This window comes from Pleurodeles waltl, chromosome 4_2, assembly GCF_031143425.1.
Source record: "Pleurodeles waltl isolate 20211129_DDA chromosome 4_2, aPleWal1.hap1.20221129, whole genome shotgun sequence".
Lineage (NCBI taxonomy): Eukaryota > Metazoa > Chordata > Amphibia > Caudata > Salamandridae > Pleurodeles > Pleurodeles waltl.
The window spans coordinates 93,021,211-93,035,393 of record NC_090443.1 but is presented as its reverse complement, the minus strand read 5'-3'; the positions used below and the strand labels follow the sequence as shown (position 1 = coordinate 93,035,393).

General features: G+C 44.1%; 1 protein-coding gene across 1 annotated transcript in view; it reads right to left on the bottom strand.

The window, feature by feature from the left end:
* Positions 1-14,183, bottom strand: part of KIF5A (kinesin family member 5A) — a 602,234-nt gene that overhangs the window by 572,231 nt on the left and 15,820 nt on the right. The gene's annotated exons all lie outside the window — the stretch shown is intronic.

The window sequence follows — 14,183 nt, the reverse complement described above, 5'->3', positions numbered from 1 at the left end:
CGGAGGAGGAGTGGTGGTGCACTTCTAAGTGTGCATGTAGGTTTGGCCAGCTGTCCGAGGCCGGCCAAACTGACAAGCGCACTTAGAACTCTCCACCTGGCTGCATTTTACAGCCAGGTGGAGACCAAGCACAATGTCCCACTCCCTCCCTGAGCGCCATTTCTGCCTGCTCCGACCAATCCTGCCACTTTTTTCATGCTGTGTAACAGCATGAGAGAAGCATCAGGATTGGTTGAGTAAGGACGAAGAAGACAAGAGATAGTGGGAGCGGTGGAACACAGAGGCAGCAGGTAAATTTTTTTAATTTTTTTTTACTGCATCTCCCCCCTGCTATGCTCGCTGCCCTCCGTCCCCCACCCCTTCCTGGCAGCAGCCGCACCTGATCATAGCATAGTGCGTATTATGAAATAATATCATTATTAGTCAAAAAATGATCATGTAGCACTCACCTTAGGACACACACCTTTATTTCAGTTAATTGGATGTGCACTGAGAGTGTTAGACAAGTGTGAGTGGAAAACTGTCAACTATTGGGATTATAACATTACTTGATTTCATAGAACAAACCAGCGTGAAACCCAGCTCACAACAGAGAGGTAGAAGGAAATAAATAGGCAGTACTTTTTCAGTTCTTGGGCTCAAGGTCAAATATTTTATTTTTTCCATGAAGCAAAATCACTATGCACCTCACAGTAGGAAGCAGATAAGGTACATAGACGGAAGACGAAACCAGCTGTTCAGCTTGAAGATATAATTCCGTATTGCTATCTGTCATAGAATGCTGCATTTGTTTAAATAATAATGCAGAATTTTCAGCGAAATCCCTTAGAACATGAAGGGGGATGTTCACAAAAGTAAACTTACATATGAGTAAATACAGATGTATAATTTTACTCTTGCACCTTGTAGCATATGTGCTACTTTGGGCTATTCACCATTTATGATTGTAAATTTACTACAAAGTATAGGCTTACATGTCTCCAAACTCTGAACCTGGGGGTGGAGGGCGAATGCTAGTTTATGAGTGTATTGCTACTTCGCACAGTGGTGGAGATCTTCTTTTGGTATAATGTAGAGAAAAGTTTAAAAGTTTACAAGCTTACAAAACTTTAAAACAAGCACTGGCAAAGACAATGTCTTGCCTATGCAAGAGTTATTGGCTTTGCCAATGTGGTTTAGCCGTGTTGTTTACCAGTGTAGGTGCTATTTAACATTCCTAAATGTTAGTGACACTGAGGAGAAAGATGCGGAGTGGTGTAGAGTAGAATGGTGAAGAGTGGAGCAGAGTGTTTTAGAGTGAAGTGGCAGAGTGGGTCATGTATTGGAGTGGCATATTGTGAAATCACATTGAGTAGCAGAGAGTGCAGTGGACTAGTGTAGAGTGCATTGGTGTAGAGTGTTGCAGAGTATGGTGGAGTAGAGTGCAGTAGCATTGAATACAATGCAGTGTTGTAGAATGTAGTGGCGTACAATGCAGTGGCATAAATTAGAGTGGTGCATAGTAGAGTGCAGTGGCAGAGAGTGCAGCACCATGGATTGATATAACATGGCATGGAGTGGCACAGACTAGAGTGGTGTGGCGGGGAGAGTAGAGTGGCACAGAGTGGCATGGAGTGGCACAGAATAGAGTGGCATAGAGTAGGATGGTATGGGGTGGTGCAGAGAAGAGTGGTGTAAAGTAGAGTAGAGTGGCGTGGAGTGGTGTAGAGTGGAGTGGCATAAAGTAGAGTGGCATAGACTGGAGTAGAGTGGCATGGAGCCGCATAAGGTACTGTAATGTGGCATAGAGTGGCATAGAGTGGCATAGAATGGAGTTGCATAGAGTAGAGTGGCATAAAATAGAGTGACGTGGACGAGAGTGGCATGCAGTGGCATAGTATGGCTTAGAGTAGAGTGGCATGGAGTGGCGTAGAGTAGGGTAGAGAGGCAGGTAGTGGCGTAGAGGTGAGTGGCATAGAGTAGGATGTGGCATAGACTAGAGTAGAATGGCGTTGAGTAGAGTCATGTAAAGTAGAGTATAGTGGCAGGATAGAGTAGTGTAAAGTAGAGTAGAGTTGCATAGTGTGGCTTGGAGTGGTGTGGAATGGCATGGGGTAGAGTAATGTGGCATATAATAGTGCAGAGTGGCATAGAGTAGAGTGGCAAAGAGTACAGTAGAGTGGTGTGGAGTGGCGTAGAGGAGAGTGGCGGGGAGTAGAATGGAGTGGCATATAGTGGAGCAGAGTGGCATAGAGTAGAGTGGAGTGGCATAGAATAGAGTGGCGTAAAATGAAGTAGAGTAGCATAGAGTACAGAAGACTGGCGTAGAGTTGCGCAGAGTGGAATAGAGTGGGGTAGAGTAATGTGAAATGGTGTAGAGTAGAGCGGTATAGAGTAGAGTAGAGTGGCTTAGAGTAGAGTGACTTGGAGTGGCATGAAGTTGCATGGAGTGACATGGCATAGAGTGGTGTGGAGTGGCATAGAGTAGAGTGGTGTAGAGTAGAGTGAAGTGGTGCAGACTGGAATGGTGTAGAATAGAGTTGAGTAGCATAGAGTACAGTGGTGTCGAGTAGAGTGGTGTAGAGTAGAGTGGCGTAGAGCAGAGAAGCGTACAGTGGAGTAGAGTGGGATGAAGTAGAGTGGCGTACAGTGGAGTGGAGAGGCGTAGAGTGGCGTGGCATAGAGTAGAGTGGTGTGGAGTGGAATAGAGTAGAGTGGCATAGTAGAGTGGCATGGAAGGGTGTACAGTATAGTGGCATAGAGTAGAATGGCATAGAGTGATGCAGAGTAGAGTGGCATGGTGTTGCATAGAGTGGCATGGAGTAGTGTGGAGTATAGTGGCATGGAGTGACGGAGAGTGTGGTACAGTAGAGTGGCATAGAGTGCGGTTCTTAAACCTGGTATCCTTTGCGTGGTCTTACCCCAGACTTTTTGTCTTTTACCTCCTGTTTTGTTGCTGAATCTTTTTGTTGGCCTTAGGACTCTGAGCACTTTACCACTGCTGACCAGTGCTAACGTGCATGTGCTTCTCCCCTAAACCTGGTAACATTGGGGTATCCACAATTGGCATATCTAATTTACATGCAAGTCCTTGTAAAGTGGTGTACCACATAACCAAGGGCTGTAACTGAAATGCTACTAGTGAGCTGTGACTGGGTGTCAATGTTAGATTGGTTCCACGTTCCGTCCATCATATGTGTTTGTTTTCTTTTGTCGTCCTAAGTGCAACAGGTATGCCCAGACGTGGGTCCCGAGCTCACTATGCCACTGGACTCAAGCTAGCCTGGATAATGAAGGGTGATACCCTGAAACTGGTCCCAGGATGCTTGTTTCTGGTCCAGGGAGGACCTGATCTGGCAATTCGGACTGGACTGTTCCCATGGGGAACTGAGTCAAGACTGATTTGCATATGGCTGGGTCCATACTGTGTTTTCTTGAGATTCTTTCCTTAGGGTATAGGGTGTTAATGACTGGGTTCCTTTTTCTGTTTCGCTGAAACCAGTTCATAATTGAGCTCTAGCATAGGTAGTGGCCATTTTCACCGCTTGTTCGAGAGTAAATCCGGTATGTTGACACAACCACGTCTTGGTGGGTAGCGGTAGTGCATCTAAGTATTTTTCTAGATACATTTTGATCATTATATCTTCTTTAGTCGTCTCCCAAGGCCAAATTCACTGGTATGGGACCACCTCTACACTGGCCATGAACTGGCTCTAGCCGCCCTTTCGCAGTTGAGAAGAAAAGCCTCAGGATCTTCTCCCACTTGGAATTTCTGCAGGGAAATTCCCAGTCCTCATGGGGTGAGCCCTTTACTTTGCACCAAGCCAGTAGTAAGTTGAACCTGATTCTCTAAGACCTTTTGTATTTGTTCAGCTAGTGCTTCAAGGTGTCTCGAAACACCCTCAGGTCTGATTCAGCTATGGTCATGTATCTTTCCAAGGCCCATTCTAATTTCCTCTGTCCCTCAGCTAATTGTCAGAGGATGTTCTCCATCTTGTATTAAACAGTAATATCCCATTTCTGACACCAAGTGTTAGAGTTCTCTATTGAGATAATTAAATATAACTCTTTAGTAGGTGTATAAGAGTGCTGTTTTAACTGAATAAAGGTAAATACCAAGCAGCTCTTAAAAAAATAGTTATCCAGTATTAATTCTCTTTAACTACTCTGAATGTTAGGAAGTTGTTTGTTATTTGCAGTAATAGTCTCCTTTTCTTATTATTCTTCTCATAGGGACCAACACGTCCCGAGCTCTGGGTTAGCCGTGCTCATTTTGTAGTGTGGCCGGTCTGCTTGCTGCCCCAACGTAGGTCTGCCTCTCGCACCCTTTTGGTCTCCATGTCTGCCCCCTGGTCTGGTACTCTGAGCTTCACTGGGACTGCCCGTCTTCCTCTGTTACGACTCTGTCGTCCCATTTCTAGGGGGCGCTGTAAGGGGACTCTCGGTAGCCTGGGAATCACCTTGAACACTTATCTAGAGTCCCTTGCTGACTCCTGTTTGTTTCTCTTTTCACCATGGTATACTTGTGTAGTACTACATTTGCTTCTTGGGACTGCAAACCCCACAGCCTGGTGGTCAGGAAGCCCGGATTCTACTTCCCATTGTTTTCTATGGGAGAAGTCCAGTTGCTCCTTTTCACTGGATCCTCTCCTCCAGGACTTGCAAGTGTCTGAAACTACACACACCTGAGACCTCTCCTGTGCAGTCCAGCTTGGAACTGCTTATAAGCAGCCATTTCTCTTAGATCCTTGTTGTGCATTGGAGTTTGATTCCTTTGTGTTACAGACCCTTTGTCGGATGGTGTTCCAGTTTTGTTCCTGTTCTGTTCCAGCTTGATCCTGTTTCCTGTTTCTCTGCCCTGCTCCCGATTGTTCCAGCCAGAGTCTGCTACTATCTCTTAGCCTTGTACCTGTTTGTTTCTTCCAGAGCCTGCTCCCTGTTTCTCTGTTCTGCTCATGCCTTGTTTCAACCTGAACCTGCTCTCTGTTTCCCAGTCCTGTTTACTGCTTATTCATGATCCCTGTATTCCAGCCCTGTCCTTGCTTGTTCCAGCCAGAGCCTGCTCTCTGTTTCCCAGTGCTGCCTCTGTTTGTTCCAGCCAGAGGTTTGCGCCCTGTTTTCCAGTCCTAGTCCTACCTTTGCTTCAGCCTGAGCCTGTTCCCAGTTCTTACCTCTGCCTCTTAGTTTGTTCCCTTCTGTTTCCGTTTCTTCTTGGGTATTTGTGTCTGGTAAGTTTTCTATCAGTCTTCACCAGTGTGTAAGTGTCCTCCTTTGTACTGGGGTTGGCTCCTGGGTTCCAGGAGGCAATTCCAGCCCCCATCCTTGTCTAGTGTTATACGTTGTCTTTCGTGCCTAACAGTGACAGTGTGATATTGCTGTTTTCTCAGGAATCGCCAATGTGTTTCCAGCTGGACCCACAAGAGCGTGTCTTGTGTATGTAAGTACTATCCTTGTTTGTGCTCTAGGATCCAGAGACAGAATCACTTCTGCTGCCTCCTTTTTATGGGGCTGGTAGGGTGACTATCTGTAAGAGCAAACTGCACAGAGGCATTGACATTCCCTGTCACTGTGGGAAGTTCTGTGCCTTACTCTGTGTACAACCCCAACGTGTTTGTCCATTAGTAATCTGTTTCCTGTTTGTTCACACAATGGTTGCTCTGCTTTTACTTTCCTGTGCCTGTCCATAGTTGTCCTTTCCGTGTATGCCTTTAGCTGCTCTTCTGCCCCAGTATACTACTTCTTTAGGATATTCGGTGACCTCAAAGGGTGTCCCAACCAGAGTCCTGATCAGACCGCCTGAAACCGTGACAGAATGCACAACCCAAAAATTTCAAGCTCCCCAAGCAGTAAAGGAACGCACAGACCTAAAATGTTTTCCTACCATGTTAAGACACCCCTTTCTAAACCTATACATTCTCTGAAGACCTCTAAAAAAGGCCTTTGTTTAAAGGATAGACTTGTTAAAGAAAATCAAAGATTGCAAATTCAGTACTACATTGCATGGCTTGCTGATCCATCAATGTTCAACTATTATCATATCTGTGATTATGACCCCCAATCCCTGTCTGTAGAAGAATTACGAAGAAATAATGTTTTTTTGGAGATTATATTGCCTCAAACAGGGGAAAATGTTCCTAGCAGTGAAAGAGCTCTTGCTACCTCTGCAGAATACACTTACTCTCAAGAAAAACTGGTTAATTCCTTGCCTCATGCTAGTGCATCCCAAGTTCACCTCCAGGACTCTGCTATAACAAAGAACCCTGACACTGTTCAAGAAGCCACACTAGGGATTCCCTTGTTTTCTTTTGAGTGCTTCAGTCCAACTAGGCCAGTTTCTCAGAATTTAAAGTGCAGTGCTGACTCTTATAAAGACCTACCAGTCCCTCAGAGCTTTCAAGTCAGCAGGATAGAGCCTGTATCTAAGGGATCAGTAAAGTCTGTGGGATTCCTTAGTTCAACTCAAAAGGCTTGTGCTCTTCCCAAACTGGATGATAATACACCAGTCTCAATACCTAAAAGCTCTGCTAAACCCTTTTCTATTCAGGGTGGGTTTGATAACAATATGGACATACACACACTAAAAGAGCAGTTTTGGCAGATTAAAAGGCAGATATTGGACTTCTATGATGAATATGTTATAACATACACTAGAAATCTTGCCCGTGGGCTCTTTTCATCAATGCATATTTCACTGTTGCCAGAACCAGACCTTCTGTTTATCTGTAAGGTAGAAGAAGTAACAGAGCAGCTGATGGAAACTACTGCAAGGCAAATTGAAAACATGAAAAAAGAAAATGATCACCAGCTTTGGCTTAAAGAACAGTATGCTACCTCATGTGCCTCTCCAAAGACTACTATAGAGCAGATTTTCCCTGCTATGAATGAATGTCAAAATACTGCTCCAGTTATAAATATATAAGCCTCTTCTTCAGACTCTCTCTCAGCTTGTAGTTTTCCAGAGACTATCCCTGTGCAGTTGACTGAATCTCTGACATCTCTAGGAGATTTGACACCTCTTGGTTCAAAGGATGAATCAAAGTCTTCCGAAGAAAGTGTCTCAGCCACTCTATCAGAACAAATAAAGTCAAAGGAAGAAGACAATGCTGTTGCAGACTCCAATAGCTGCACCATAAAAAAACAAGATATGACTTTACTGGAGAGTAAGGGCAAGTTGTGCAACAGTGTTGAAGAATCTGAATCTAGTGATGACAGTGGTTCCTGCCCTGCGGTGAACAAACCTGCAGATAGTGCTGTTCAAATGACACACACACCGGAATTTTCAGATTGTGGGGAAACTCCTGCCCTTTCAAATGCTAACATAGAATTTGCAGATAATGAAGAGACTGTTCCTGTTTCAAGTGACTTAATGGATTTTTCTGACCTTGAAGAAATACCCGCAGTTATTAGGAATGTAGTGGACTTCTCAGAAAGTCTAAAAATCTCTTCTGTGTCAAAGCAAACTGTAGAGATTTCAGACAAGGAAGAAAGCCAGCAATCTGAAACTGAACAGCATGTCAAAAGAAATGATAGCCTTCTCCTAGAACTGGACACAGTTGCAGCCTCAACCACTGATCCTGACCGGCTGATCCCTGCCAATGTGTATCCTGTTTCCAGCTCAACGGTTAGTGAAGAACAGATCTCTGATCTACCGGTATCTGATCTTGATGTAAAATCAGCCACACCAATGTCACCTGCTGTGTCCCTGAAATTAAAGACTCCTGAAAACCAGCAATCTGAAACCGAAGCTCAAGTACTGAAAGATGTAATATTTCCCACTAAAACTAAAGACTTGAATTTGAATCTTGTATTCGAAGATCTGATGATAAGTACTGTTCTTAGTGTTTTATTGCATGAAACCATCATCAATTCAAAGGCTAGAGCTGAAAATTTAGGTAAAAGTGTAAGGGCGATTTCTGAAGAGACTCCAGTTCTATTTCTTTCCAAAGAACAACCTTTCAGTGTTAACAGAGTTGAAGATCAACTACCTGTAGTAGAAGCACTTTGCAAAAAAAACATTTCTGATACCACAACTACATCACAGAGCACTTGCAATGAAGAAATCTCAATCTTGTCTGAAAATCACCTTAAAGAATCAGCTTGTGGAACTTCTACATTTTCAGATCTTAATCCAGTTTCTAAAGACTTGAAAACTCTTGTTGCTCCTGAATTGGATACTCCGAATCCATCCAAAACTGAAAAAAATTCTGAGTTTTTCATATTTACCTTGAGAACACCAGTTACCCATGTCTCCCAAGTCTCTATGCTTTGCAAGCCTCAGACCACAACCAATTCAAATACTGCTGCAGAAACAGACATATCCTGCTTGTCGAAAGGAGTTACAGACCTTACAGTTACTAATACGCCAATTATCTCCTCCAAAGAAGACAGTACTGAACAGGAAACTAATGTCCTAAAGAATACCACCCATAATGCCATTCCAGATCTCCTTGCTCCTGAATCCACTTCAACAGAAACCAACTCCACACACTCCTCCCATATCAATCGAACAATAAAGAGGAAAGACATCAGAGCCCATATGGGTATTAATACATGCTTTGCTCATTGGAAGATTTACCTATGGCAGGACTGTAAATGTATCCACCAAGGTTGGTGTTGGATTTTCTTGCTGTGGCTTTTCCTCTTCAACTTTTTCCAGCCAAAGGATCGCCTTCTCTTCTTGAGCAGACTGGTGGGAGGGGGTATACTGTTACGACTCTGTCATCCCATTTCTAGGGGGCGCTGTAAGGGGACTCTCGGTAGCCTGGGAATCACCTTGAACACTTATCTAGAGTCCCTTGCTGACTCCTGTTTGTTTCTCTTTTCACCATGGTATACTTGTGTAGTACTACATTTGCTTCTTGGGACTGCAAACCCCACAGCCTGGTGGTCAGGAAGCCCGGATTCTACTTCCCATTGTTTTCTATGGGAGAAGTCCAGTTGCTCCTTTTCACTGGATCCTCTCCTCCAGGACTTGCAAGTGTCTGAAACTACACACACCTGAGACCTCTCCTGTGCAGTCCAGCTTGGAACTGCTTATAAGCAGCCATTTCTCTTAGATCCTTGTTGTGCATTGGAGTTTGATTCCTTTGTGTTACAGACCCTTTGTCGGATGGTGTTCCAGTTTTGTTCCTGTTCTGTTCCAGCTTGATCCTGTTTCCTGTTTCTCTGCCCTGCTCCCGATTGTTCCAGCCAGAGTCTGCTACTATCTCTTAGCCTTGTACCTGTTTGTTTCTTCCAGAGCCTGCTCCCTGTTTCTCTGTTCTGCTCATGCCTTGTTTCAACCTGAACCTGCTCTCTGTTTCCCAGTCCTGTTTACTGCTTATTCATGATCCCTGTATTCCAGCCCTGTCCTTGCTTGTTCCAGCCAGAGCCTGCTCTCTGTTTCCCAGTGCTGCCTCTGTTTGTTCCAGCCAGAGGTTTGCGCCCTGTTTTCCAGTCCTAGTCCTACCTTTGCTTCAGCCTGAGCCTGTTCCCAGTTCTTACCTTTGCCTCTTAGTTTGTTCCCTTCTGTTTCCGTTTCTTCTTGGGTATTTGTGTCTGGTAAGTTTTCTATCAGTCTTCACCAGTGTGTAAGTGTCCTCCTTTGTACTGGGGTTGGCTCCTGGGTTCCAGGAGGCAATTCCAGCCCCCATCCTTGTCTAGTGTTATACGTTGTCTTTCGTGCCTAACAGTGACAGTGTGATATTGCTGTTTTCTCAGGAATCGCCAATGTGTTTCCAGCTGGACCCACAAGAGCGTGTCTTGTGTATGTAAGTACTATCCTTGTTTGTGCTCTAGGATCCAGAGACAGAATCACTTCTGCTGCCTCCTTTTTATGGGGCTGGTAGGGTGACTATCTGTAAGAGCAAACTGCACAGAGGCATTGACATTCCCTGTCACTGTGGGAAGTTCTGTGCCTTACTCTGTGTACAACCCCAACGTGTTTGTCCATTAGTAATCTGTTTCCTGTTTGTTCACACAATGGTTGCTCTGCTTTTACTTTCCTGTGCCTGTCCATAGCTGTCCTTTCCGTGTATGCCTTTAGCTGCTCTTCTGCCCCAGTATACTACTTCTTTAGGATATTCGGTGACCTCAAGGGGTGTCCCAACCAGAGTCCTGATCAGACCGCCTGAAACCGTGACAGAATGCACGACCCAAAGATTTCAAGCTCCCCAAGCAGTAAAGGAACGCACAGACCTAAAATGTTTTCCTACCATGTTAAGACACCCCTTTCTAAACCTATACATTCTCTGAAGACCTCTAAAAAAGGCCTTTGTTTAAAGGATAGACTTGTTAAAGAAAATCAAAGATTGCAAATTCAGTACTACATTGCATGGCTTGCTGATCCATCAATGTTCAACTATTATCATATCTGTGATTATGACCCCCATTCCCTGTCTGTAGAAGAATTACGAAGAAATAATGTTTTTTTGGAGATTATATTGCCTCAAACAGGGGAAAATGTTCCTAGCAGTGAAAGAGCTCTTGCTACCTCTGCAGAATACACTTACTCTCAAGAAAAACTGGTTAATTCCTTGCCTCATGCTAGTGCATCCCAAGTTCACCTCCAGGACTCTGCTATAACAAAGAACCCTGACACTGTTCAAGAAGCCACACTAGGGATTCCCTTGTTTTCTTTTGAGTGCTTCAGTCCAACTAGGCCAGTTTCTCAGAATTTAAAGTGCAGTGCTGACTCTTATAAAGACCTACCAGTCCCTCAGAGCTTTCAAGTCAGCAGGATAGAGCCTGTATCTAAGGGATCAGTAAAGTCTGTGGGATTCCTTAGTTCAACTCAAAAGGCTTGTGCTCTTCCCAAACTGGATGATAATACACCAGTCTCAATACCTAAAAGCTCTGCTAAACCCTTTTCTATTCAGGGTGGGTTTGATAACAATATGGACATACACACACTAAAAGAGCAGTTTTGGCAGATTAAAAGGCAGATATTGGACTTCTATGATGAATATGTTATAACATACACTAGAAATCTTGCCCGTGGGCTCTTTTCATCAATGCATATTTCACTGTTGCCAGAACCAGACATTCTGTTTATCTGTAAGGTAGAAGAAGTAACAGAGCAGCTGATGGAAACTACTGCAAGGCAAATTGAAAACTTGAAAAAAGAAAATGATCACCAGCTTTGGCTTAAAGAACAGTATGCTACCTCATGTGCCTCTCCAAAGACTACTATAGAGCAGATTTTCCCTGCTATGAATGAATGTCAAAATACTGCTCCAGTTATAAATATATAAGCCTCTTCTTCAGACTCTCTCTCAGCTTGTAGTTTTCCAGAGACTATCCCTGTGCAGTTGACTGAATCTCTGACATCTCTAGGAGATTTGACACCTCTTGGTTCAAAGGATGAATCAGAGTCTTCCGAAGAAAGTGTCTCAGCCACTCTATCAGAACAAATACAGTCAAAGGAAGAAGACAATGCTGTTGCAGACTCCAATAGCTGCACCATAAAAAAACAAGATATGACTTTACTGGAGAGTAAGGGCAAGTTGTGCAACAGTGTTGAAGAATCTGAATCTAGTGATGACAGTGGTTCCTGCCCTGCGGTGAACAAACCTGCAGATAGTGCTGTTCAAATGACACACACACCGGAATTTTCAGATTGTGGGGAAACTCCTGCCCTTTCAAATGCTAACATAGAATTTGCAGATAATGAAGAGACTGTTCCTGTTTCAAGTGACTTAATGGATTTTTCTGACCTTGAAGAAATACCCGCAGTTATTAGGAATGTAGTGGACTTCTCAGAAAGTCTAAAAATCTCTTCTGTGTCAAAGCAAACTGTAGAGATTTCAGACAAGGAAGAAAGCCAGCAATCTGAAACTGAACAGCATGTCAAAAGAAATGATAGCCTTCTCCTAGAACTGGACACAGTTGCAGCCTCAACCACTGATCCTGACCGGCTGATCCCTGCCAATGTGTATCCTGTTTCCAGCTCAACGGTTAGTGAAGAACAGATCTCTGATCTACCGGTATCTGATCTTGATGTAAAATCAGCCACACCAATGTCACCTGCTGTGTCCCTGAAATTAAAGACTCCTGAAAACCAGCAATCTGAAACCGAAGCTCAAGTACTGAAAGATGTAATATTTCCCACTAAAACTAAAGACTTGAATTTGAATCTTGTATTCGAAGATCTGATGATAAGTACTGTTCTTAGTGTTTTATTGCATGAAACCATCATCAATTCAAAGGCTAGAGCTGAAAATTTAGGTAAAAGTGTAAGGGCGATTTCTGAAGAGACTCCAGTTCTATTTCTTTCCAAAGAACAACCTTTCAGTGTTAACAGAGTTGAAGATCAACTACCTGTAGTAGAAGCACTTTGCAAAAAAACCATTTCTGATACCACAACTACATCACAGAGCACTTGCAATGAAGAAATCTCAATCTTGTCTGAAAATCACCTTAAAGAATCAGCTTGTGGAACTTCTACATTTTCAGATCTTAATCCAGTTTCTAAAGACTTGAAAACTCTTGTTGCTCCTGAATTGGATACTCCGAATCCATCCAAAACTGAAAAAAATTCTGAGTTTTTCATATTTACCTTGAGAACACCAGTTACCCATGTCTCCCAAGTCTCTATGCTTTGCAAGCCTCAGACCACAACCAATTCAAATACTGCTGCAGAAACAGACATATCCTGCTTGTCGAAAGGAGTTACAGACCTTACAGTTACTAATACGCCAATTATCTCCTCCAAAGAAGACAGTACTGAACAGGAAACTAATGTCCTAAAGAATACCACCCATAATGCCATTCCAGATCTCCTTGCTCCTGAATCCACTTCAACAGAAACCAACTCCACGCACTCCTCCCATATCAATCGAACAATAAAGAGGAAAGACATCAGAGCCCATATGGGTATTAATACATGCTTTGCTCATTGGAAGATTTACCTATGGCAGGACTGTAAATTTATCCACCAAGGTTGGTGTTGGATTTTCTTGCTGTGGCTTTTCCTCTTCAACTTTTTCCAGCCAAAGGATCGCCTTCTCTTCTTGAGCAGACTGGTGGGAGGGGGTATACTGTTACGACTCTGTCATCCCATTTCTAGGGGGCGCTGTAAGGGGACTCTCGGTAGCCTGGGAATCACCTTGAACACTTATCTAGAGTCCCTTGCTGACTCCTGTTTGTTTCTCTTTTCACCATGGTATACTTGTGTAGTACTACATTTGCTTCCCGGGACTGCAAATCCCATAATGCACAGCCTGGTAGTCAGGAAAGCCCGGATTCTGTTTCCCATTGTTTTCTATGGGAGGAGTCCAGTTGCTCCTTTTCACTGGATCCTCTCCTCCAGGACTTGCAAGTGTCTGAAACTACACACACCTGAGACCTCTCCTGTGCAGCCCAGCTTCGAACTGCTTATAAGCAGCCATTTCCTCAAGATCTGTGTTGTGCATTGGAGTGTGATTCCTTTGTGTTACAGACCCTTTGTCAGATGGTGTTCCAGTTTTTTTCCTGTTCTGTTCCAGATTGATCCTGTTTCCTGTTTCTCTGCCCTGCTCCTGATTGTTCCAGCCAGAGTCTGCTACCTATCTCTTAGCCTTGTACCTGTTTGTTTCTTCCAGAGCCTGCTCCCTGATTCTCTGTTCTGCTCCTGCCATGTTTCAGCCTGAACCTGCTCTCTGTTTCCCAGTCCTGTTTACTGCTTATTCCTGATCCCTGTATTCCAGATCTGTCCTTGCTTGTTCCAGCCAGAGCCTGCTGTCTGTTTCCCAGTCCTGTCTCTGTTTGTTCCAGCCAGTGGTTTGCTCCCTGTTTTCCAGTCCTAGTCCTACCTTTGCTTCAGCCTGAGCCTGTTCCCAGTCCTTGCCTCTGCCCCTTAGTTTGTTCCCTTCTGTTTCCGTTTCTTCTTGGGTATTTGTGTCTGGTAAGTGTTCTATCAGTCTTCACCAGTGTATAAGTGTCCTCCTTTGTACTGGGGTTGGCTCCTGGTTTCCAGGAGGCAATTCCAGCCCCCATCCTTGTCTAGTGTTATACGTTGTCTTTCGTGCCTAACAGTGACAGTGTGCTATTGCTGTTTTCTCAGGAATTGCCACTGTGTTTCCAGCCGGACCCACAAGAGCGTGTCTTGTGTATGTAAGTACTATCCTTGTTTGTGCTCTAGGATCCAGAGACAGAATCACTTCTGGTGCCTCCTTTCTATGGGGCTGGCAGGGTGACTATCTGTAAGAGCAAACTGCACAGAGGCATTGACATTCCCTGTCACTGTG